The 23,928-nt window shown below is 50.9% G+C and overlaps 3 non-coding genes across 3 annotated transcripts; all 3 read right to left on the reverse strand.

Annotated features, from left to right (window-relative positions):
* Positions 1 to 5,619: 5,619 nt before the first annotated feature.
* Positions 5,620 to 5,701, reverse strand: TRNAS-AGA (transfer RNA serine (anticodon AGA)). The gene has a single exon. It is a non-coding gene; the product is annotated as a tRNA-Ser (tRNA).
* A 6,807-nt stretch (positions 5,702 to 12,508) lies between these two features.
* Positions 12,509 to 12,581, reverse strand: TRNAR-UCU (transfer RNA arginine (anticodon UCU)). The gene has a single exon. It is a non-coding gene; the product is annotated as a tRNA-Arg (tRNA).
* Positions 12,582 to 16,643: 4,062 nt separating this feature from the next.
* Positions 16,644 to 16,716, reverse strand: TRNAK-CUU (transfer RNA lysine (anticodon CUU)). Its single transcript has one exon. It is a non-coding gene; the product is annotated as a tRNA-Lys (tRNA).
* Positions 16,717 to 23,928: the final 7,212 nt, after the last annotated feature.

Raw genomic sequence — 23,928 nt, forward strand, 5'->3', positions numbered from 1 at the left:
CTCAGGGATTAGCTCAGTCAGCCAGTGTTCCCTCTCCTGGTGGTGCCTCGTCCATCACTGTCACTACTTGCAGACCTGCCTCAGTCCAAGTACTGCAGCATCCTCTTTATGACTCGGCCATCTGGCCGTGCCATGATCTGTGCTCCTCCCTTCCAGGGTGACGTAGGCGGGTGTGCGGTGAAGTGTCTCCCAATCCAGCCATTTCCCCAGTGGTGAGTGGCTGGGATCCAGGCGCACACTACTCTGGGTCCCAGCCCAGGGATCCTGTACATAACAGCTTCTGCTTCCTCTCCTTAACTTCATCCCCCAGTGCCGCTTCAATTCCTGGGGCTGCTTCCCTGCAGCCCCAGCACGTTCTTCACCCTCTTCTCAGGGTCTCAAGCCTGCAAGTCCCAGCAACCAGCCAGGAGCTCTCTCTAGCTTCTCCTGGTCCCTGCCAGTCGCTGCCCTGCCAGAGGAGCTGTGACCCTACACCCCATATTCTTCATAGATATATTGTTATGATATGCATATGGCACAGCTAAGATGTGTTTTATGCAAGATGGGCCATGTGAGATATCACTGGAAAGGTTGGACTGTCCTTGAACTCAAGATTTAGGCGCACTAAGTCCAGAGTCAACATGGCTGTCCTTGGGTTCAGGATTGCACGAGTGAGTCAATATGGCCACCCTTTGGTTCAGGTCTGCAAGGCCTAATGGTCAGATCAAGGGGCCGCTTCAAAACGGGGATAGTGGCTGGATTAAGGGGAACTGGGCCCACCTGACTCCACCGGGTCCCAGCCCAAGGCCCTCTCAAGTTGAGTGCGTTCATTACGCAGACAGCCAGGATCCTACCGCAACATGCTGACCTTACACAGGTACGAGATACCACTCACTCTGCCTCCCTGGGCCACTTCCTACCTCATTTCCTGAAGCTGTCGTCCATCTATCATCAGGGTCTCCAGGTTCCCTGGCACTGGCAGCTCCATAGAACTTTGACTCCCACCAATTGACTGTAGGTAGCAAGTCTCCGGTCTGGTACCTGGGATCTCTGGTCCCGCAGTCAGGGGCTGTAGCGGCTCCTGGCCTGAAGCCTCCACTAAGCGTGCGTCTTCCTCAGTGGCCAGCCCGGACTGAGCTGAGCTGTTCTCCTTTATACTGACACAGCAGCTGGAGCATGTCCAGCAGCGTCTGAGGGGCGGGACTTCCTCCAGCCATAATGTGGAATTAACCCGTTCTTGCCTAGTGCGGGGTATGCACACCCCATCATGCACTGTAATATTTGATCTGATTATTTGACCTGTCCAATGCATTTCTGAAGTGCCTGAGGCACAGAGGCTTCTTCTGGGTCTCCTTTCTCCTGGCACTGAAATGGAAATGGTTCTTTCACGTGCATGGTGGGCAAGAAGTAGGACTTTCTGCAAGGGTCATTAACAGCCAGTCAGGCTGAATTGTTTTTTTTCATTTCAGCAAAAAAGTTTCAGCCTTTTCCAGAAAGGGCCTTACGCTTGTTTTCCCAGGGTGCCATTTTTTTCACTACCATTAAAGCTACAGCATCTCCATGCTATGGAGCAGAGAGAGACCATTTTGCAGGAGGTGTCAGAGACTGGTCTTTTGCTCCGTGCCCACAGAACTCACTGAGCATTTTCCAGCCTGGGGTTGAGAAGGACGTTCTCTGCAATTGCTCCTCTGAGCTGTCAGAAGATGCTCTGAGGCTGACACTCCACAGTGCTACATTCACTCCGAGGACAAGTCAAATGCTGCGCCAAGGGTGGTGAGTTCCCCATGAATTCCTGTGTGAGCACACACTGCCCCTGTCTTCCACACACACTGCTCATACACACACTCACACACAGTGCCACTGTCCACCACACACACTGCACATACACACTCTCACACACACACACAGTGCCACTGCCCATCACACATTCTGCACACACACACACATAAACACAGTGCCACTACCCACCACACATACTGCACACACACACAATGCCACTGTCCACCACACATACTGCACATACACACACAGTGCCACTGTCCACCACACACACACAGGGTGGGTGCTACCATTAAGGCGAACTAGGCAGTTGCCTAGGACGCCAAGATTTGGGGGTGCCAAAAAGCGGTGCCTCCAATTTTTTTTTTTACAGCAGTTCCTCCCCGAGTGCACAGTCGCTGCTCCACTTCTCCCGCCTCCCAGGCTTGCGGCGCCAATCAGCTGTTTGGCACCGCAAGCCTGGGAGGAGAATTAGAGCAGGGGCGACGTGCTCAGGGAAGATGCGGAGCAGAGGTGAGCTGGGGTGGGGAGGTACTGCACAGCTCCCAAGCAAGGGAGCTGCCATGGGGGGGGGCACCTGAGGGTGGAGGATGGGGAGCTGATGCAGGGCTGGGGGTGGGGGGAGCAAGGTGGAAGTTTTGCCTAGGGCGTGAAACTTCCTTGCACCGGCTCTGCGCACACACACACACACACACACACACACAGTGCCACTCTCCACCACACACACTGCACATAGACACACACACCATGCCCCTGTCCACTGCACACACTGCACACATACACACACACACACACCGTGCATGCTGCGCACACATCAACTGCAACAAAAGAAACACAAACTACACACTCTGGAGACAATTGGTTTGTTTCCAGGCTGCTTTTACTTACAAAGGTGCTGAAGTGTGATCTCTCTTCTGTTTCTGTGGGCAGAAACGCAATGGAGGAGAATCTCACATCCCTGAGCTGCCAGGTGACAGTGGCAGGAGAAAAATGCAGAGCACTGAAATTTTAAAACACTCATAAATATTTCACACTGTGGGTTGGGGTGTCCAGGAGGACCCAAGGGAAGAGACTAGGGGGATTAGCGGGAGAGGAGGGTGGTGTTAACCAGAGTGCACTGTGGGACTGGGGGATTTAGAGACCCCAGCAAGGAGAGGCAGGGGCGGGTTGCAAGGCCCCACAGTGGCTGAAAAGGGGAACCCGGCAGATTGGGGGATAGCAGAGACTGGAGATGAGGAACCTCACACCCAGGGAAGGACTAGGGGAGTAGGGGGATGGGAAAGTGGGGCCCAGCAATGGAGAAATGGGTTAGAGACAATTGGGGGAGGGGCGCTGAGGACAAGGGTTGGGAAGAGGATGTTGGAGGCAGGGCGCTGAGGGCGGGGGAGGAGGAGGTTGGGGAAGGGGTGGTGAGGACGGGGGGAGGAGGAGGTCAGGGGCAGGGCTCTGAGGATGGGGAGAGGAGGAGGGGGTTGGGGCGGGCTCATGGGACGGGGAGCTGGGATGGGTGGGGGGAGGGGCCCCACAGACAGAGGGAGTCACCGGAGGGAGGATGGGGAAATGGGGGGCCCAGGGACGGGGCAGGAGGGGGGGCTGAGGTGGGTGTTAGTGAGGGAGCCTCACTGCTAGCGCAGACTCGGCAGTTTCTTGCATGAGAGACACTGTCCCAAAGCAGGACTAATGCTTAGACCTGGTGATCAGTGATTTCAGATCTGTCAGTCTGCAGCAAGACTCTCCATTGAGTCTTAATCGGCTCTGTTATTACACAGGAAAGAACAAAAGGGTCAAATGGTTCCTGGAACCCTTAAGAAGAATCCACCCCACTGAGTACAACACTTGTCGCTACCTGCTCTCAACCCCACTGAGAATGTTTTGGGGTCACTCCTTGCCTTTATCATCTTAAGAATCTCAGAGCATCATAATTAGCAGGTGCTCCAGTGGCACAATTGGTTTGCGCACAGTACTTATAGGGCAGTGCTGAGAGGAGCTATGCTGAGGTTGTGAGTTTAAACCTCACCTAGAGCACTGGTTTTCATTAACCAAGTGGTGTCACCCCCTCATTTGGCCCTGTGGAATGTACAATTCCAGCCCTGGGACACTGAGAAGGGGAGGAGTCAAAAATGCCCCTTCACTTATTACCTCCTCTCCAGAGTGCAGGTCAGAATCTACAATCCTTTCTGCCCCACAGCCCCTGTGCCAGGATCCCTCAAGCAGAGCCTAGAGTCCACCATGGCATCTGTACTATTGACAAAGACTAAGTGACAGGGACAAAACACTCAAATCCTGCCTGGTGCAGGGAGCCAGGTTTGCGCTCCAAATTCTGTCATTGGTACATTTCCAGGTCTGGGAATGTCCCACAACAGCATTTAATGGGAAGCTGCCTGCAGAACAGTTGCACTGCACAGAGCTCCTGTGGAGGAGGGGTGGGAATTAGTAACATTTTGAGGATCGTTTGGGAAATGAGCCTTTGCTGACAAGGTTTGTCTCTGTTCATATTTCACCTTCAGGTGTTATGTTGAGGGATCTTTAGTATATTTGTGAGGTTAATAACTATCTCCTCAACTTTATTTACTCAACTTAAAAATTGGTGTCACTTGATTTTTGCATCTCCCTGTGAAAATACAACTGACACGTGTGGTTTTCTACAGGGAGTCATGATGTTAAAGTTGAGGAATGCAATCTCTGTACTTCTGAGGGGGAGTGTTGATTTTTTACAGCTGCCTCACTGCCAGGCACACTGGGCTGTTAGCTGCACCCACTGTCCTTTCCAGGGGCCCCTGCTGAACCCTGGGGGGCTGCACTGCCGTGCTGGGGTGACTGTGCAGGGGGAGAAGCTGCTGGGGAGCAATGTAGAGCAGGTGCAGGAAGGAGACGGGTCACTATTCACATTCTGAACTGCACAATTTTCCAAATTTGGGAATAAATTCATAGATTCATAGACTAAAGGTCAGAAGGGACCATTCTGATCATCTAGTCTGACCTCCTGCACAATGCAGGCCACAGAATCTCACCCACCCACTCCTGTAACAAACCCTTGACCTATGTCTGAGTTATTGAAGTCCTCAAATCGTGGCTTAAAGAACTCAAGGTCTAAGGAATCCTCCAGCAAGTGACCCCGTGCCCCACGCTATAGAGGAAGGCGAATGTCAGAGAACAATTCTTAGGGGAAGGTGAATGCAGAGCAATGACACTGGAGATGCCCAGACCTCCAATGGGGGCAGCGTGGAAATTAATAATGGGAAGATCATTTGCAAAATTAGTTGTCACTGACAAGATTTGTCTCTGTTCCTATTTCACGCTGTGGTGTTAGTTAGAGGAATCAGTACAGAGTTTTACTATATTAATTAAACACTTACTTTTATGTAACCAAGCCAAAAACTTAGTGTCACTTATTTTTTCTCTGTCCTAGCAAGAATGAATTGAATTTTGTGACTTTCTGGAAAGTGCAGCAAGATTAAATGTGGGGAATTCAGTCTCTGTGTTTGTGATCTGATGTTTTCCTCTCACAGGTCAGTGCCTGCATTGAAATACCAAGAGGAATCTAAGGGCTGGTGTATGCTGGGCACTTAATTGGCAAAGCAACATCTCTCAGGGTGTGATCCCCCCCCCCCAACCCATAGAGTTAAGGTGACCTAAGCCCTGATTAGATAGTGCTAAAGAAAAGGAAGAACTGTTCTGTCAATGTAGCTATTACAGGGATGAGAAAACCCCTCCAGTCACTGTCTGCTCCAGAGAGCTATAGCAGTGCCACAGCAGTGTTTGAAGTGTAGACAGAGTGAAACTAGATCTAGCTCCAGTTCACACTGTGGATGCTCAGGCACTAAGACTACAATAGTAACAACAACAACAGCCCAGTGCTTGCATAGTTAGCAGGATTTGGACCTGCGCAGGAGGACCCCCATGGATTTCTAGTCCATTGCCTTAACCACTCGGCCACAACTACTTAACATACATTTGTTTCACTACATGATGATTCTGTTCTCACTGAATTGTCACTCCAATTGTTTGCTCAGACCAGCTTCCCCAGCACACTCATGGCTGCACATCAGTCTAAGTGTGTCCTTGGCTGAACAGTGAGAATTCCTGCCCATTTCCCTTCCGGCTGGAGCAGGATGAGAGTGTGTTTGTGTTAACGACATTGCTGTAGAATGTTGTTCATTCCCCACTCTGACAATTCAGACAGTCCCTTTCCTAGTCAAATCTCCAGCACATCGTTCCAATAGCAGGGGGCAGGATTTCTCTGGGGCACTGAAATATTTCCGGGGGCTGGTGCACGAACTCAGCCTTGCATTCCACCCTTGGTGTTTCCTGGACTAACAACAGCAGCAGAAAGAAAGAACCGAGCCAATATCTCCCTGTCAGGGATGCAGGTGCCACGACCCCTCTGTCTGCCCATCGCCATTGCAGGAGAGAAGGGTTCACTGGAATCGAGTGCCCTTGCTGAGACCAGAGACACAGGGAGGTTTTTCTGTTCATGGATCTGTGCAAAGGAAATTGTGTCTCTGTGTGAAATTGAGGTGGGAAATGAAACATCCACATGGTGGCCCAGTGCCCTAAGCAATGTGGGTGAAGGACTCAGGCTGGGAAATCATTTAACAGGAGTTTGTTTCAATTTATTGCCCTGATTAAAAACTATGGCTAAAATGCAGCCATGTTGTTAGTACTTGTACCTGTGTAGGGACACCGTAGTGGGTGTCAAGTCCATTGCCTTCACCAGGGGCAGTCAATTATTTTATCAAGATACAAATTTCTTGGTCAAGGTCTAGACTCCAGAGAAAACAACGCACTGATGATAAGACGTCTATAAAAAAAATTGCAGTCACTCTGGACATAACTATGATGTGTCGTGTTTCACTTTTTATATCTGGCACCACCTCCTTTCCCTTTGGCCTTGTAGTTGACCAAGTGTAAAACTAAACATCTCAGATACCAGGGAGTGTTTATGTTCATTCCCTGTGAGCTACACAGGAGGTTGATGTTGCTGCTTTGAATCCTCCATCTCTGCCGGGATAAGGAATAATTCAAGCTGTCACTGAATTGAAAGAGGGAGATCATTGACAGGGAGAGGGATGCCTCCTCGTTAAGGTGTTTTACTAGCTGGCACAGTAGCATAGCTAAGTGGGAGCAGGGGTAGTGGCCGCTCCCCCCCGAGCACATTTTCCAGAAGTGGTGCCCTTCCATGCAGCCAGCACTGGGCTCTGGACTCGAAGTCCGGAGCTGGGTTTTGTGTGTGGCCGCAGGCTGGCTCTGGGCTCCTCACCGCCCTCCCGCATCCCCAACCCTGTTTGCTTACTCTGGGGCTGCAGGCAGCGTCAGCTGGTTGCTGGGCTCCCCGGGGAGGAGGAGGCTCCTGCCTGCTCGCAGCTGCCCAGCTCCCTAAGCCGGGGTGGGCTCTGCCAGGAAGGGAAGGGGTGGCAGCACAGCCCCCCCAAGTGCAGGGAGGGGGGCTGAGGATCAGCCACCCCATTGTCCCCCAGCACCCCATGCAGAGCGAGGTGGCTGCGCAGTGGGGAAGGTGGCTCTGAAGCCCAGCTGGTGCCAGCGGAGGAGGTGGAGAAGGAAGGAAAAGGGGGGATGTTTTTTTCTCATGGTGTCTCTTCAGCGGAGGGGGCTGAGGAAGCGGCAGAACCAGGAGGCAAAGGAGCGACTTTGGGTTTTTGCCCCCCCGCCCCTCACTGCTGTGCCCAGGGCTGTGAAACTGTGTTTACTGCAGCTTGTGAAGGAAGGAGGGTAAATGTGCTTTAAGGTGCCGGTTATGTCTCCTCAGTCTCACTGCTGACTAGCGGCAGACCCAGTGCTCAGAATTAAGCAGTGTCCTCAGGGCTACTGGACTCTATACTAGTTTTCAATTGCCTGCTAAATGCTTCAGCCATGCCACCTTCTCACTCAGCTACATCCTGAATAGTGGTGACTGGGAAGGGGGTGTGTGTAGCAGATGCCAATTTGAGGTGAATAGTCTCTTGGCCAGATTCTGCTGGATTTATGGTGCTTTGTGCCATGGACTGGAGCAAAGTGGCTAGTGAATAACCATGGTCTATTCCAAACCAAGCCCTTCTGTCAAGCTCACAGTTTCACAATCCTTAGAGCACCTTCCACTTATAAAGTGTCTCTGACAGAGGCTCTTCCCTTCAACACTGTGACACACTCTGATCCCTGGCTTAGACCTTCTTATTGAGAAACAGCCCATAATGTCATGCCCCCTCTGTGTTATTTTTAGTGTAGACGAGAGAGTGTTAGTCAGTGTATTTCCCATTTCTCCTGAGCCCAGGTTGCTCTGAATCACTCACACTGTTGAGTGGAGAGAGCCGGTGGGATGGGAGAGCTGAGATTTTCCTCCCTGGGGCATGGGGCAGAGGGCTGGATGAGCAGTGGGATATGAGAGATGCCAGCATGGTGAGCAGCTCCAGTGTGGAGTCGCTGAGAAGGGCCCAGGGTGCAGGAAATGAGACTTCTCTGACTCGCTGTGACAACTCCACAGCTGAGACAGCCCAGGCAGGAATTGCTGAGGATGTTGGTGTGGTTTGTTCAGGTGATTCATTTCCAAATCTCACAAACATTCTCTGTTCAGTAGGAAAATACATATTAAGACCTGGGCTCTATCCCTGCAGGGAGCAGGAGGATCAGACTGGTGAATGGGGTAGGTCACTGTGCTGGGAGAGTGGAGATTTATTACAGTGGCAGCTGGGGGACAGTCTGTGATGATTTCAGGGACCTGCCAGACTCCAACATCATTTGCAAACAACTGGGATGTGGATGTGCCAGCAATGCAACTGTCTCTGCTCATTATGGGCAAGGATCCGGGCAGATCTGGCTGGACGATGTGAACTGCTCTGGGAACGAATCCGATCTCTGGGAGTGTCCTTCCGAGGGCTGGGGCCAACGCCGGCACAAATACAGGGATAAAGAGGACTCGGGAGTTCTCTGCTGACATCTGTTCTGGGAATGCTCTTGCGAGCCGGGTTACCAGGGGATTTAATGAAGGGGGCAGAAGTTTCAGGAGATTGCTGAGAATGATCCTCTGCCTGACTGTCTCTGCCTCCCTTTGCCTTGTGTAGCTACTTAGCAGGGCCACCATTAGAAAGTCCTCAGGTCTCAACCAGAGGTATTGGAGATAGTGCAAGATTTCCCTGATGTATGAATGCTGCATCTCAGGTATCTGAAGGAGACTGTATCCTGGACACCAGTGACAGAAAAGGATTTAGGGTCCTAGTGAAGAAATAACGGAACTTGAACTCCCAGTGCCTGGTGTGGCAACACAGGCTAATGCCAACCTTGGATGTACAAACAGGGGAGCAGTGAGTAGGAGGGGGGACTAAATCATACTGTTGTATATGGCACTGGTGAGACACAGACTGGAATCCTGTGTCCAGTTCTGATGTCCACAGAAATTGGAAAGGGAGCAGAGCTGAGCCACAACAGTGATCTGATGGCTAGAATAAAAGCCTTCCGGTGAGAGATTTAAGCGTGGATCTAACAACCCCTCCAGTCGATTTTGTGCCTGTATTTGGGGAAAAGCCAGATGGTGAAGTCGTATCATATGATGCTGCTCTTTGCATTCCACTAGTATCTCTGGAGGGTGTGAAACAGCAGCAACTAACCTTATAGACTGTAAAATCAGCAGGTCCAGATCACTTGAATCCACGAGTTTGAAAAGAGCTGGCAGAGAAGCTCACTGGACTGTACATGTTGATTCTCAATAAGCCTTGGAACACTGAGGAAGTTCCAGAAGACTGGAAGAAAACTAACATTGTGCCATGTGATGAGGCAAGGCCAGATGGCTGCAGTAAAGTACTGAGAAACAGGTATGTTAGCCCCAGGCTAAACAAATCCCTAGGACCCTGGTAACCAAATGGCAGTTGCTCCAGGTTAATCAAGGCACCTGGGGCCAATTAAGATCTTTCTAGAAGGCAGTGGAGATAGCTACATTGATTAGAACACCTGCAGCCAATCAAGGCAGGCTAATCAGGGCACCTGGGTTTAAAAAGGAGCTCACCCCAGTCAGGCAGGGAGGAGCCAGAGGAGAGGAAGTGTGTGTGAGGAGCTGGGAGCAAGAGGCACAAGGAGCTGAGAGTAAGAGGGTGTGCTGCTGGAGGACTAAGGAGTACAAGCATTATCAGACACCAGGAGGAAGATCCCGTGGTGAGGATAAAGAAGATGTTGGGAGGAGGCCATGGGGAAGTAGCCCAGGGAGTTGTAGCTGTCATGCAGTTGTTACAGGAGGCACTATAGACAGCTGCAATCCACAGGGCCCTGGGCTGGAACCCGGAGTAGAGGGTGGGCCCGGGTTCCCCCCAAACCTCCCAACTCCTGATCAGACACAGGAGGAGTTGACCCAGACTGTGGGGAAGATCACTGAGGTGAGCAAATCTGCCAAGAAGCGCAGGACCCACCAAGGCAGAGGAGGAACTTTGTCACAACCAGTATCTGAAAAGAGTAAATAGAAGGTTCAAGGTAAGTATAGGCTGATCAGTCTCACATCAATCTCTGGTAAGATAGTGGAATGAGTAAGGAACTCCATTAACAAAAAATTAAAGGAGGGTAATATAATTAATGCCAGTCACCATTGAGAATGCAATTAGAATAATCAAATTATTTATGGAAAATAGATCCTGTCCAGTGTGCCTGATAAAGGGATTAGTGTTGATGTAAGACTTAGATTTTTGTAAGATGTTTGACTTGGTAGCGCACAAAATTTGGTGATAAAACTAGAGCAATACAAACTGAACATGGTACAAATTAAAAGCTGGCTAAGTGATGGGTTTCCAAATAGAATTGTAAACAGGGGATTGGCACCAAGCGGTGTGTTTCTAGAGGTGTTTATAAAAATATAAAATAACTTACAGACCAGTAGTGTTCCTAATGACACAGGTGTGCCTGCTTCTCCTGGCACCTTTTTTCCAGCTGAGGACATATGTTAGAAAGTCTCAACCTGATCTCACCTTCAATTTTCAGCCAACTCACAGTGCAGGCAGGGAGTACCTAGGGACTGTGTGCAGGCAGGATGGAGCTCAGGGTGCAGGCAGGGAGTACCCAGGGGCTGTGTGTGGGCAGCATGGAGCTCAGGGTGCAGGCAGGGAGTACCCAGGGGCTGTGTGCAGGCAGGATGGAGCTCAAAGTGCAGGCAGGGAGTACCTAGGGACTGTGTGCAGGCAGGATGGAGCTCAGGGTGCAGGCAGGGAGTACCCAGGGGCTGTGTGCAGGCAGAGGGGAGGGTGGCTAGAGGCTACTCCAGAGATATACAGAAGAAGCCTCATGCTGCCCACAGTCCTTGCACCCAGAGATCCCCGCGGGACGATGAGCTGCTGGGACACCAAACGGACCCATGTCCAGGGATGTGACAGGCTACTTCCATGAACACAAAGCAGCAAACCCTACAATGGCCCCAGCTCCCCATGACACGGAGGGCGAGCACTGGCAGGAGGAGGCAGGGCACACAGGGCTGGCTCAGAGCGCTCTTTAGTTTGACAGCGTGAACAGCGGGGAGATGGCAGGCAGCTGGCAAAGAGGAGCCCGGGGCAGCTGTTAGGATGTAGATTTTCACACCTGTCTGGAAAGGCCTAGACTTTAGCAATGCAGGTAGATGATTCTCATACAGCTAGTCACAGAGGTAGGAAAGAAAATCACAATCACTGTTTGCCGGTGTAAGGGCTTCGCTTACTGGGACAGTCTGAGGCCCTGCTCTTTGGCTATGCCGCAGGGGCAGCCATAGGCTGGGAAGTGAATGGTCACATCCTCACCAGTCACACTGAAGTAAGGTGCTATTGAGCTGTTGGGAATACAGTCTTGTCCTGATAATGCCCAGCACCACCAGGTAAAGATGCTTAAAGAAAACTAAGTTTGGTAGTATCCTGTCTGGCAAGAACTCACCTAGCAATAGCAGGGATGTGACATCCTCATTTCTGTGTTGTTCTATCACTGTAGTCCCCACTTCTCTATTGTTTGTCTGTATAATTGCTGTCTGGGTCTGCGATTGTTTCTGTCTGCTGTAGAATTAATTTTGTTGGGTGTAAACCAATTAGGTGGTGTGTATAATTGATTAGATAATCATGTTACAATATGTTAGGATTGGTTAGTTAAATTTCAGTAAAATGATTGGTTAAGGTATAGCTAAGCAGAACTCAAGTTTTATTATATAGTCTGCAGTCAGTCAGGAAGTAAGGGGGGGAATTGGCATCATGTTTCGCTAAGAGAGAGGAATGGGAACAGGGGCACAGGCAGGGCTCTGTGGCATCAGAGCTGAGAAGGGGACACTGAGGAAGGAAATTGGAATCATTGCTTGCTGGAAGTTCAACCCAATAAACATCTAATTGTTTGCACCTTTGGACTTTGGGTATTGCTGCTCTCTGTTCACGCGAGAAGAACCAGGGAATGGGAGGGTGAAAGGATGAGCCCTCTAACACTAACTAACATCTAACACACATTTGAACCTCTTCATTTCACACCGTTGCTCATTCTCAGGTTCTGCTTTGTCTCCAGACAGATCCAGTCTCTTTCAGGATGGCCTTGCTCTTCCTGTCTGTTTCGCTCATGGATGTTTTGGAGTAAGCACTCCCCTTCCCTCTATTCTCAGGCAAACACTGGTATGAACTGTTTGCTACTGCTGGGTTTAGAAAGCATTTGTGGAGTGGAAGATGCCATTTCTGGGGGATTGTTCCCAAGCTGCAGTACTTTGTGTTCAAACATCTTCCAGCTTCCTTGGTGAAAATAAGACCAAGATTTCCATGCAATGTAGAGGAAGAAGGTAGTTGTTCACCCCAGATGGGACTTGAACCCACAATCTCTGACTTAGAAAGCCATCACCTTATCCATTAGGCCACTGGGGCCCTGAAGGCTGAGTGAAAAAGGGGTGGATATTCCCTCTCATAAGTGCACATTCTTCACATTCACTCAGAAGCCAAATACCCCATTTAATCACCTTACAGAAATGTCTGCATCTGCTGGCAGCGAGGCAACTGGGTAGGTTGCTGACAGAGCTGAGCACCACCTTTCAGCCAGCCATTTTTAGAGAAGAACCCCATCCTAGAGTCACTCCTCCCTCCTTCAGCATATCCACGTCTGTGGCTCTGAGTGGCAGTAGGATGATTAGGGGGCAAATCTGGGGCTGGAAGCGGGGTATGGTCAGCCTGTAAGGAGTAACCAGGTGGGGCAGACCCAGGGAGAGGCTGTGGGCTGCTGGTTGGTGGTTGAGATCAGAGCTCTAGATCAAAGCTGTACAGCGACCTGACACCCAGGGCTGATATAGTGACTCGATGAACCCCAAACCCTTGTTACTAAGGGCATTGAGGAGTCTCTGTCCATTAATAACTTCTGGGAGCTCCCCAGCAGGCTGTGGGCGTCAGCTGCCTAATGCCTCACAGGTTAGACTCTTGGTGCTGTGCCAGCCACCTCCTCGCTTGCAGGCCCAGTGTAAGAAGAAGGAGGCCTGGTGCTGGCAGAAGAGGGTTTGGATTAATCGAGCTCTGTGTTATGGGCACAGAAGGGGGAGTTTATGCTCCTCCAGGGATGCCACTGAAGCCTCCTTGTGGGCTCCTCAAGGTCTGCTGGGAACTATGATGTCCACCTTTTGCCACCTCAAAGGCTCCCTCTTGGACACAGTGGGTTAACCTGCTGGCTGGAAGAGTGTGGGGACTGCTCCGCAAAAGCCCACCTCTGAGCAGCCATGTCAGGGACTCGGGCTTAATCTAATGCAGAATCTTTATTTGGGTATGTTTCGCTACTTTCCCACTTCTGTCTAAGTGGCAAGTGAGAAACAGACCAGACATGCCGGCCCGAAGAGGCCTCCCTCCCACTTCCCTGGAGGCCATGCAAAGCCCTTTGCCTGCCTCATGCCTCGTCAGGAAAGCGCGGCCATGCTATTCAAGCCTGAGTCTCGTCCGCAGCCTGGCCCGCCACGGCTGACGGAATGCAGAGCTATGCGAGTCAATGACAGGTCGAGTCAGGAGCCTGAACTCTTTCTCCTGACAGCCACACACACTGCCTAGCACCCGGAGAGCCTCCCTGGTGTTCTCCTGCAGCAGCTGCCTGCTGGTGTGGGTGGGAAAAGAGGACCAACAAGCACTGCGGTCAGGACAGGAGGCCCTCACTGCACCCAGGCAGCCAGAGAGCTCCCTGGCAGGCTGACATCTCAGCCACCTCTTGCCTCATGGTCTAGGCTCTCGGTGCTCTGCTGGTCACAGCCTTGCTTGAAGGCCCAGGGGGAAAAGGAACAAGCCCATGCACAGCAGAAGATGGCTTTGACCCATTAACTGCAGGATTATGGACCTAGCATGCTTCCACTGCACCACTCTGCTGGCTTTTTACCTGCAGCAGCCAGCACCCAGCCTCGAGCATCCACACTAGTGCCTTGTGAGAACTAGTGCTGGCAGGCAGATATGCAGGCTTCTAGACAGCAGCCTTGTTCAGTACACATATGTGTCTCTGTGGTGCAATGGGTCAGTGGATTCAGCTATTAATTGAGAAAACTGTGGTTCAAACCTACCCAGGGACAGTAGCTGAATTTCTCCATTTTTCCTGGCTGCCTTCCCCTCTGTCCCAGGACTGTCAGTCACGTTCACACTCACTGCTTACTCAGCTCAGCACTTATTCTCAAAACTCTGCTAAAGCACCTCAGTCCTGCCCCTCCACGACCCTTCCAGGCAGAAGAGGGCCAAAAGGATTCCCCTCTTGGGGCTAATTCCATCCCTTGCCACAGGGCTGTTTCAGCCTCCCGTGAGAAGGGAATGATGGTGCTTGTATGAGCAAGTATCTTAACTCATTCTCCCAGTTTTCAATCAAACTCTGCAGAGTGGGTCAGATCCTCAGCTGCTCGAAACTTGTGTCATTGATGTCAGTGGAGCTATAAGGATTTACACCAGCTGAGGATATGGCCCATACCTTTTAAAGCTGTATCCCCACCTAACCCTAGGGAGCTGAGCATAGGTAGTGTTGTCTAGTGGCCAGAACAGAGGCCAGGGAGCCAGGAGCCCAGACAAGTCCCTGTTGCTCTCTGCATCTCAGGTTTTCCACCTTTGCAGTGTCACACCTGCTACAGAAGCGCACAGTGATCTCTGCTTTCGTTTGGCTTCCCTCTCCCCCCTACTCATCTTGCCACCACATTCCCTCCATGTCGCCACCCCCTGGCACGGAGACCCCTTCATCACTGACGGGATGGACAGGCGAGACCATCTCCAGAGAGCCGCTCTTGTTGCTCTGCAGGCACGGCAGGACCCCAGGCCTTGGAGAGGCTAAGTAGAGGGGCAGGCAGCTGAGTTCTTCCTTTTCACTCCCACTTGACTCAAGTATCTGCATCACATTTGTGACATAACCAAGTGGCCCAGGGAGTCCAGGGCCAGGTTCTCTGAGCTCAGGCTCATCAGTGTAAACTGGGAAGAGAAGAGGAAAAGAGGGGGAAGACGGGAGAGGAGTTTTATTGCCAAAGCAGGTTCCAGCGACATGACTAGCAGTGACCAAGGCCAGGTCTGTGCTACGGGACTACAGCAGCACAGTAGAGACCCAGCTGACAGCCACAGAAGGGGTTTTAATGTCACTGCAGGAACCCCACCCCCAAAGTGACAGCAGCCAGGCTGATGGAAGCATCTTCTGTCGATCCCGCCGCGTCTATAGCAGGGGGGAGAGTGGCACAGCTACATCGTGGGGTGGGTTTTTCACAGCCCTGAGCCCTGTAGTTATGTCAGCCTAGACCAGGCCTGAGCCAGGTGGAACACAAAGCCAAGAGCTCAGGTAAGTCTCTGACTGAGCTGGGGAAGGGCTACAGAACAAGCTAGAGACAAGGGGGAGAGGTGATCAGAAGTAGAGCACTGCTGAGATCTGGACACTGCTTTGACTAGTTCAGATGATCTCTCACGTCTGACGTGAACAAACGCATTGGATTTTTTCAGCTCTCACACCTCTCCCAGTCACAAATCACATTTCAGTATTGAATGTTTCCATTGCTCTTCTTGTGCAGTGATGGGGACTGTCCTCCATTCTTACTGTGGAAAATCACAGCAGCAAGATGGAGTCTGGAGTCACATGGGCAAATCACATGTCCATGCATGACTCAGTTTGCAGGCCAGCACCTTTGTTTACATGTTAGTTTGATGTTCCCAGGAAAGCTCAGAAGTGGATTGGCATCTCCCAAAGTCCAGTGTCAGTGAAGCATTTCTTGATTGGGCACTTACTGAGAATAGTCCTTTCTCAAGAAGCTGACCAAATGCATCACTGAGGCTACCTGGAATCAAATCCATTTGAGATACAAGTACGTAGCCCATATGCATAACTTCAAATACAAAAATGGTACATGCATACAGCCAGCATAATTATAACCAGCAAATCATAACCTTGTCATAGATACCTCACATGACAACCTTTGCACATTGGCCTCATGCCATGTAGCCGTGTTGTCTCAAAGGGCGAAAGCAGGAAGAATGGTGCCTTCATAGACAATCCAATATTCCATAACATAGTTAAGGAAAATATTTCTCAGTGAACTCCCAGTAAAAGATCAGAAACAGCAAGTGTCTGCACCAGTCTACGGGCATTGGTATGTTCTTGAAATTTGTCAGACCAACCTAACTAACACCTAACACACACTTGAACCTCTTCTTTTCACACTGTTGCTCATTCTCAAGGTCTGCTTTGCCTCCAGACAGATCCATTCTCTTTCAGTACGGCCTTGCTCTTTCACTGAGGTGTTGGAGTAAACACTTCCCTTCACTCTAGTCTCAGACAAACACTAGTATTAACTGTTTGCTACTGCTGGGTTTAGAAAGCATTTGTGGAGTGGAAGATGCCATTTCTGGGGGATTGTTCCCAAGCTGCAGTACTTTGTGTTCAAACATCTCCCAGCTTCCTTGGGGAAAATAACACCAGGTTTCTTTGCAATATACAAGAAGGAAGTAGCTTTTCACCCCAGATGGGACTTGAACCCACAATCTCTGACTTAAGAAGCCAATGCCTTATCCATTAGGCCACTGGGGCTCTTAAGTGCATGTGAAAGAGGGATGGAAATTCCCTCTCATAATTGCATATTCCTCACATTCACTCAGAAGCCAAATATCCTATTTAATGGCCTTACAGAAATGTGTGCATCCCCTGGCAGCGAGGCAACTGGGCAGGTCACTGACAGAACTGAGCACCATCTTTCTACCAGCCATCTTTAGAGAAGAACCCCACCCTAGAGCACCCCTCCCTTCTTCAGCACCTCCACATGAGTGGCAGTAGGATGATTAGGGGGCAAATCCAGGGCTGGAAGAGGGGTAAGGTCAGCCTTTAAGGAGTAACCAGGTGGGCTACTGGTTGGTTGTTGGGATCAGAGCTCTAGATCAAAGCTGCACAATGACCTGACACCCAGGGTTACAGGGCTGACATAGTGACCCCCTTACTGGCCTCAATGAACCCCAAACCCTTGTTACTAAGGGCATTGAGGAGTCTCTGTCCATTAATAACTTCTGGGAGCTCCCCAGCAGGCTGCGGGCATCAGCCGCCTCCTGCCTCACAGGTTAGACTCTTGGTGCTGTGAAAGCTGCCCCCTCGCTTGCAGGCCCAGTGTAAGAAGGAGGCCTGGTGCTGGCAGAAGAGGGTTTTGATTAATCGAGCTCTGTGTTATGGGCACAGAAGGGGGAAAGGAGGGGGAGTTTATGCTTCCCTAGGGATGCCACTGAAGCCTCCTTGTGGGCTCCTCAAGGTTTGCCGGGAACTGTGATGTCCCTCTTTTGCCACCTCAAAGGCTCCCTCTTGGACATAGTGGGTTCACCTGCTGGCTGGAAGCGTGTGGGGGCTGCGCCGTAAAAGCCCATCTCTGAGCAGCCATGTCAGGGACTCAGGCTTAACTCAAGTGCAGAATCTTCAATCGTGTATGTTTCGCTCCTTTCCCACTTCAGTCCAAGCAGCAAGCGAGAAACGGACGAGACACGCCGGCCCAAAGACGCCTCCCTCCCACTTCCCTGTACACTGTGCAAAGCTCTTGGCCTGCCTCATGCCTCGTCAGAAAAGAGCGGCCATGCTGCCTAAGCCTGAGTCACGTCCGCAGCCTGGCCCGCCACAGCTGACTGTGCACAGAGCCACACGAGTCAATAGCAGGTCGAGTCGGGAGCCTCAGCTCTTTCCCCTGACAGCCACACAGCGCTGCCTAGCACCCCGAGAGCCTCCCTCGTGTTCTCCCGCAGCAGCCGCCTGCCGGGACCAGGAAGCACTGCAGCCTCAGGCCGGGACAGGAGGCCCTCCCCACGCCCAGGCCTGCCTCTTGCCTTCAGCCCAGGCAGCCAGAGGTGCCAGGGAGCTCCCTGGCAGGCCACCACTTCAGCTTGGAAATAAGGAAAAGGCGATGAATAAAGAAGTCAGGAAATAACAAGGAAATGAAGGGGTTTGTCTGATTTACCATCTTCTCAGCTACCGATCAAAGTTAAAGACCTAAAGTCAACCTATCGGCATAAGTACAGATAGTTGGATGGAAATTAAAAGGAGCTGCTGTCACAAGTGTTAGGTGCCTGCAAGCAGCATGCAGGCCCTTTAAAAACACTGCAATTAGAGGCTCAGATGAAACGTTTGCCCTAAATCAGAAAAGACAACAGGACGACCAGCAGAACACCACTCTAGGTAAACGGCCGATGAATGGAGGCTGTTAGAGGCAAAAAGTCATTTTGCAAAATTTGGAAATCAGATCCTAGTGAGGATAATAGGAAGGTGCACAAACTCTGGCCTGTTAAGTATCAAAGTCTAACAAGTCAGGCCAAGAAAGAATCTGAGAAGCACCATGCTGAAGACACAAAAGCTGAGCATAAATCCGGTTAATGCGAGTCCTGGTCTGTCCCCGCAGAAAGGTGAACCCCCTCTGTGGCTGGAGTGAGCTCCTCTAAGCTGACCTCACTACAGACCTGTGCCAGGTAGTGCTCATTGTAAAAATGTTTTCTCTGATGGTTGGGAAAACTGGACCAGCAGTCCTCAGGCCGGCTGACACAATTAAAATCCCCCCCCCCCAATAACAAACATCAAGCAGTCCAGAGGAAGGAAGCCAGTCCCTTCCATTGATCTTCCCTCTCACACCTTAACTGGGGACCATACACACTAATATAGCAGTAACCAGAGCCATAGAGCACAAAGTCTAGCAGTAATGCTCTCCCTGGTCAGAGCTCCAGCACCTTCTGTACTCACACTGCAAATGTGAAGAACAATCCTTCTTCCCTGGCCAGGAGGCCCTTCCTCCAATCGCCCTCTGCCTATTGAGCTACCCTAGAGTTGTTAATGTGCAATTCCTGAACACCCACCATGTCCAAGTCCAGCTGCTCCAAGGCACTGAACATCAAGCACCTCCTCCTGGGCCCCCAAATCCCTGCCACCTTCCACATGGCCACTTTTACAGATGCGTCTTCCCTGATAATGCCCTTGCTCAGCTGCACAGAGGAGTTTTCATCCCCAATCCCTGCCTGTCACTGCCCAGCAGCCCTCTGGCACCATTCCTGAAGGTCACGCTGCCTCACTCTCTTCCTGCCATGTTGGGAAAGACAGCTCTCATCATTAAAGGTCAGGTGGGCCAACTAGGGGCAGAAGCCCATTCTATGTTTTTCTACTGTAGAGCCCAAGATCAGGGACTCACCTTCAAGGCTGCCCAGAGGTGGGGCAAGTGGGGCAATTTACCCAAGGGCCTGCAAGGACCCCATGAGAATATAGTACTCTATAGTATTGCAACTTTTTTTTATGGAAGGGGCCCCTGAAATTGTTTTGCCACAGGACTCCTGAATCCTCTAGGGCAGCCATGCTTGCCTTGGGTGCAGGCACTGCTGTGCTCCCAGAAAACAAGAAGCTTCTGCACATAGAGGGATGAAAGTACCTACCAAAGCCCAGAACCGAACCAAGTACCTTTAGATCTTCACTCTAATGCTTGTCCAACTGAGCTACCTTGGCAGCTCTCTAGCAGTATTTTGGTCTGTGCTTCTCTGTCTGGGATGTTGTTGTAGCAGTTGCACACAAAAAGGACATCACTGGGAGCAGCACATGGAGACAAGGCTCACTTTAGCCTGCTTTGCTCTCTTCCTTACCCTGTTCCTGCCTGAGTTCCCGGGTTGACCTGGTGGCAGAAGGGGACTGGGGGCCAGTGGAGCAGGGAGGAAGTTGAGTTGGACCCTGAGCTAGACTAGACTCTGGAGGCTAGAGTCTGGCCACCACTTGCCTCCCTACCCTGTTGTCCTGGCTTCCCCCACTGGGCGTCATTTCAAGAAGGAAGTGAGGTTTCTGCCTCCCTTCCCCGATTTTCACATCACAGAGGAGTGCAAACACGAGAACGAATGGCTGCTCCACACCCTCACCGGAGGAACCCGATGCCGTTAGCTGTGGTGAGTAAAAAGTGTCTGTTGGCTAACAGGGCCTGTCCTGGGGGAGCTGGAACAGCAGCTGCCGCCTCTCCCTTGGCTCTAGGCTGTGGGAAATGCTCGTTGCCTGGCTGCATGGGTGGATGCTGCTCCATGCTCTGGAGAGGTCCTGTATTGCTCTGTCAACCCCCCATCTTCACTGAGCCAGTCTGGTAAGGTCCCAAGTGCCCCCTCCGGCCTGGCAGCTGAGAGTCTGTGCAGACATCAACCCCCCTGCCAGCCCCACAGGCAGCAGCAGCTCCAGCACCACCCAGCACCACAGGGGCACTCAATGCACTTCCTGTGGGGAAATGGCTCCTTGGCGTCCTGCTGCTAGAGTGAGAGCCAGGAGAGAGCAGTGTCTGGCTCACCTTGGGGGAGAGAAGAGACCTGATGAGTGCGGATCTCCCTCAGCCTCCCCCGCAATGCTGGTCAGTTGTATTGTCACTGCGATAGTCACTGCTTCCCTTCAGGGCCGGCCCAGAACAAATCCCCCTCTTTTCTCCACAGGCCCTGCCCCCACTCCACCTCTTCCCCCAAGCCACCACCCCTGTCCCTTCTCCTCCCACCCTGCACCTTCCTGTCCCATTCCTCTCCCTCCCCCACCTCTTCCCCCTCGCCCCTCCAGCACCTCACTGAAAAGCTGAGCACCTTTTTTTTCTGTTGGTTCTGCAGCCCCGTAGCTCCCATGGAGTCACTGACTTGGCTCCTTTCATACTCTAGAGAGAGGAGCAGAACCAAGGCTATAGCTGATCTATGGGGCACCAGGTGAGTGGCAGAGGCTTCAGGTGCTGAGAGTTTGCCTGACCCCTCAGGGACACAGTGTGAGGTGGTTTTTCAGGGATCTCTATGAAAGGAGCAGAACAGGATTTCCTTGGGGTGGGGAGAGAATTGAGAGTGCCTCGGGGGGTGTAGAGAGGTATTGCCCAGGTGATAGACTGGCTAAAACACAGGCCTCACTGCAATCAGGATTTGAACCTGCACAGGGGAACCCTATTAGATTTTGATTCCAACACCTTAACCACTCAGCTATCTCACCTGTGAGCACAAAAAATGCCCCCAATGCCAGAGAAACTGGTAAAGAATCCCAATGCCCAGGCTTGACGTCATCTGAACTACAGAATTCCCAACGCAAACCTGGCTCCCAAAGCACAGGGGGGATTTGGGGTTTGTTCTCTTTGCTTAGCCATGCGCAGTCACACAGAGAGTGCATTTAAAAGTCTCCTCTCTCACAGAGTGGGAATGGGAAATGATTCTCAACTTGAAGCTTGATGTGAATGAGGATGTCTGGGCAACAGGGCCAGGGACTGGCCTTTGCTATAGAAACCAGTGACACATGGAACCGGGCTAAGAAAAATGTTTCCTGGAGTCAGTAACTGGATTAGCAGCAGTATTGTGTAGAGAAATGTCTCACAAGAGGAGACAGCGCATTGGTGGTTCAGTAGCAGAAGTCACAGCCACAGCAGGGGAGGTCTAGCTTTGGTTTCTGGCCAACAGAGGAAGGAGTTTTATTATCTCCAAATTTCAGACCCAAACTGTGTGTGGTGGGGGTTTCTCTGGTTTGTTTTGTTTTTCTCATTTGAAATTTCCTTGATCATTTTTCTGGGAAAACTATTTGGACAAGTCCAAGGAAGAGTTAGAATAATTACAAATCTCCATGGGAGAAAGGGGGTCTCTCAGCACCGGGGGAGGGGTGGAGATTTTCATGGAGGGGAGTTGAGATAAATGAGAGGCTTTTGCTCCAGCAAAGGGAGCAGCTTGGCAGTTTCATTTTTACCAAGTGAATCCCCTCCCCCCCCCACGCACACTGCATCCCTGCTGCTGCTACCCCAGCTCAAATCTCACTGACACCCCCAGCATGTGACCTACAGCTTCCTCCTGACAAAGCCCTTATCTATCAGAGACAAAATCCCCTCGTCTGCCCCTTCTCCCAGCTCAGCCCTCTGCCCCCAGAGCCCAGGACAACCCCGACCTAGTCATGCCAGGGGTCGGGCTTAATCTTCAAGGCCGAGCACAAAACCTTCAGCCGGGTACGTTTCGCTCCCTTCCCACCTCTGCCCAAGTGGCAAGGGAGAAACAGACGAGACACGCCGGCTGGAAGACACCTCTCTCCCACTTCTCTATCGCCTTCTGTGACATTATTAATATGTACTGGGACTGCAGAGATCATTGTTGCCACCACTGTTATGTATGTGCAGCAAATATTGTGCAAAGGTTGTCGTGTGAGGTGTGTATGACAAGGTTATAATTTCCTGGTTATAATTATGCTGGCTGTATGCATGTACCATTTTTGTCAAGTATCAGAGGGGTAGCCGTGTTAGTCTGGATCTGTAAAAGCAGCAAAGAGGCCTGTGGCACCTTATAGACTAACAGAGATTTTGGAGCATGAGCTTTCGTGGGTGAATACCCACTTCATCAGATGCATGTAGTGGAAATTTCCAGGGGCAGGTATATATATGCAGGCAAGCTAGAGATAATGAGGTAGTTCAATCAGGGAGGATGAGGTCCTGTTCTAGCAGTTGAGGTATGAAAACCAAGGGAGGAGAAACTGGTTCTGTAATTGGCAAGGCATTCACAGTCTTTGTTTAATCCTGAGCTGATGGTGTCAAATTTGCAGATGAACTGAAGCTCAGCAGTTTCTCTTTGAAGTCTGGTCCTGAAGTTTTTTTGCTGCAAGATGGCCACCTTAAGGTCTGCTATAGTGTGGCCAGGGAGGTTGAAGTGTTTTCCTACAGGTTTTTGTATATTGCCATTCCTAATATCTGATTTGTGTCCGTTTATCCTTTTCCGTAGCGACTGTCCAGTTTGGCCGATGTACATAGCAGATTGGCATTGCTGGCATATGATGGCGTATATTACATTGGTGGACGTGCAGGTGAATGAACCGGTGATGGTGTGGCTGATCTGGTTAGGTCCTGTGATGGTGTCGCTGGTGTAGATATGTGGGCAGAGTTGGCATCAAGGTTTGTTGCATGGATTGGTTTCTGAGGACCTGAGGAAGCACCTGATCAGCATCCTATACAGCAAACAGGAAAACATCAAAAAAGAGCTCTCCAACCTGGAGACTCTCATTAATAACCAAACTTCCATACAAACGGACTTCACTAAAATAAGACAGGAGATCTACATTACTCATTTCACCTCTCTACACCTCCACTACATGCATCTGACGAAGTGGGTATTCACCCACGAAAGCTCATGCTCCCAAACGTCTGTTAGTCTATAAGGTGCCACAGGACTCTTTGCTGTTTGTTCCATTTTTGTATTTGAAGTTATGAATATGGGCTATGTACTTATATCTCAAATGGATTTGATTCCAAGTAGCCTCAGTGTCATCAGCCCCCAACTCCTTCAGGAGTCCATAGCAAAGAGACCCCCCCACCCACGGTTCTGGACTCTCTGGGAGGTGCCTCCCACATACCCTCCCCAACCCAATGGAGCATCAAGGATTACAGTGGCAGCATCACAGTGTAATTCTTTGTTTCTTCACTAGGGTCAGTTCTTAATGTCCTTTCTAGTCAGGAATTCCTGGACTTTGGCAATTTCAGTGCAGTGAGTGTTTCTTTTTCTTCCCCGGAACAGTCGTGGTTCAGCATCCTACAGGGGAGAGGTTACCAGCACTTCACTTTGTACTTTTCCCCTGTTGTCCAGAAGGCACAGTGGAGCTAGAAGGAGAAATAGGCTAATCATCAGTAGGAGAATTCTCCCAATGTGGAGGGGTCTTTTTCTGTGCAGTGAGAATCATGGGTACAGGCAGTCAGTCTTTGGCACTTCACAGCGGTGTTGGTAGTCAGCAGGACTCAATAAGGGCATTTCCAGTGTGGAGCCAGAGCAATCTTTCATTGGT

The sequence above is a fragment of the Gopherus flavomarginatus genome (assembly GCF_025201925.1).
Source record: "Gopherus flavomarginatus isolate rGopFla2 chromosome 13 unlocalized genomic scaffold, rGopFla2.mat.asm SUPER_13_unloc_1, whole genome shotgun sequence".
Lineage (NCBI taxonomy): Eukaryota > Metazoa > Chordata > Testudines > Testudinidae > Gopherus > Gopherus flavomarginatus.